This window comes from Nestor notabilis, unplaced genomic scaffold (genome assembly GCF_000696875.1).
Source record: "Nestor notabilis isolate BGI_N333 unplaced genomic scaffold, ASM69687v1 scaffold948, whole genome shotgun sequence".
NCBI classification, from domain to species: Eukaryota; Metazoa; Chordata; class Aves; order Psittaciformes; family Psittacidae; genus Nestor; species Nestor notabilis.
In genome coordinates this window covers 1-2163 of record NW_009940339.1, presented here as the reverse complement: position 1 = coordinate 2163, position 2163 = coordinate 1, and the positions used below count along the sequence as shown (strand labels likewise).

Sequence of the window (2163 nt, the reverse complement as noted above, 5' to 3'; positions counted from 1 at the left end):
CCTCGCCGCCCCCCCCCCCCATCTGTTGAGATGGAACGGAGCCCACTGCACTTCCACTGCCCTGGTTTTAGTTCACGGGCACCACATCAGCTCTGGGTTCAGTCAGCAGGGTGCACAGAGCTGTGAATCCTAAACCTAACTTACTGTCAGTATGGAAAACACTGCAAGAATCCCCAGTGGGGTGTGTATGGAAAGAAGAAACATGAAAACAACCACCAGTTTGAGGCTCCTAGAAGGAAAAAAGATCTATCCAATAGGAAAACAGCAGATCATGAGCATTAGAGTGTTCGGTTTAGTTTCTTGAGGCCACAATTCAGCAAACTGAACTTTTTTTATATGCCCACAGGCACCTGCAGTTAAACCTCAGGAATCATAGAATGGTTTGGGTTGGAAAGGACCTTAAGATCATCTAGTTCCAACCCCCTGCCATGAGCAGGGACACCTCTCACTAAACTATGTCACCCAAGGTTCTGTCCAGCCTGGCCTTGAACACCGTCAGGGTTGGAGTGTTCACAACTTCCTTGGGCAACCCATTCCAGTGCCTCACCACCCTCACTGGGAAGAACTTCTTCCTTATACCCAATCTAAACTTCCTCTTTTTAAGTTTAAAGCCATTCCCCCTTGTCCTACCACTACAGTCCCTAATGAAGAGTCCCTCCCCAGCATCCTTATAGGCCCCCTTCACATACTGGAAGGCTGCTATGAGGTCACTATGAGGCTGCTATGAATTATCACTTTGTCTTCCACTAGACACCAATGAACAGCCAGTTTGAGTAAACCTGAGTTTTCACACATTATTTCCACATGAGAAAAAAAACTATAGTGTTCATAAATAGAAAAAGGTAGTGGTCAGATAAAACTCAGCACCTGTACAGCAGCCACAGGTCACAGTGACCCATTTAGAGCTGATTCCCATCACTGTGAGCCAAACCCTGCGATATTTGCCCTATGAGTGTGAAGAGGTATCAGGAAGAAGTGTGAACACTCCAAGTGAGGATTATGAATCTGCGACAGAAGAGACCCAGCAGAGGGGAGCTCAGGGCTTTCCCTGCACAGCCACTGGCATAAAATTGTTTCCCTTCTTGCACAGGTAGCTTGGCAGGGACCTCTGTTCAACATCAGCCAAGTGACAGCAACTGAGTGGGGAGACGAAGCCCAGCTGGAGCAGCAGCACACCTTTCCAGCATGACACACCTTTGCAGTGCAGATTTAAAGACTGTCTTCTTTGACCCAGACTTTGTTGTAAGTGTAAATGAAGGTTTACCACAGCCTTCTCCAGCTAGCTGTAACGTGGTAATGTGACATTAATAACTTCATATGGTATTAACTGATAGACAATCAGCATTAGCACAACTTTTACATTTGCAAGCCGTTACAGAGCACAGTTACCTCCAAATCTTACCCTGACAGTAATGCAAAGGTGGAGCTCATTACACAGGATTTAGCATTTCCCATCCAAACCTGGCCCTCTTGCATGGCCCAGGCCTGCCCCAGCTGACCAGCGGATTTCAGCCCTCTGCACATCAGCCCTGGCGTTTCACTCACCCGAGGCTGCGGCTTTTGTTCAAATCACATGCAAAAAGCTGTATGTGGGAATTCCGAGAGTGGGGCCTCCACCCCGCAGCACCCGCCGAGAGTGCGTGGGGCCCCACTCTGCCCAGCCCCTGCACCGGCTGCTGGCAAGGCAGGGCTGGGCTTTGTGGTAAAGGACAGACCTTTACTTACAGACTGGAGCACAGTTATTTAACTTTGGCATCGCAGTGATAGTCCCACCTGTGACAGAGAGGGGTTGTGGTGCCCAGCCCTAACCTGAGCTGTGGTCCATGCAGATGGGGCGAGAGCTGGAGCAGCTCTGCTCTGGAGCCAGGCTGAGAGAGCTGGGCTGGGGCAGCTGGAGAAGAGAAGGCTCCTGAAGGGGACACCTTAGAGCAGCTCCAGCGCCTAAAGAAGTGGTAAATGCCCCGTCGCTGGCAGTGTTCAAGACCAGGCCGGACAGAGGGGCTCGGAGCAACCTGCTCTAGTGGAAGGTGTCCCTGCCCGTGGGTGAGCTTTACGGCCCCTTCCCACCCGAACCATCCCATGGTGACCCGTGCCCCCCGCCCTACCTGACCCGTGCTGCTGGCGGAGGATCGCAGCCTGTCCAGGCGGCGGCGAGGCCGAGGT

General features: G+C 51.7%; 1 long non-coding RNA gene across 1 annotated transcript in view; it reads right to left on the bottom strand.

Moving 5' to 3' along the window:
- The window catches only part of LOC104410186, a 13443-nt gene extending 11281 nt beyond the window's left edge, over positions 1-2162 (bottom strand). Inside the window, exon 1 of the long non-coding RNA XR_719944.1 lies at positions 2106-2162. This is a non-coding gene — a long non-coding RNA (uncharacterized LOC104410186). The remainder of the gene's footprint in view (positions 1-2105) is intronic.
- Between the last annotated feature and the right edge of the window lies 1 nt (position 2163).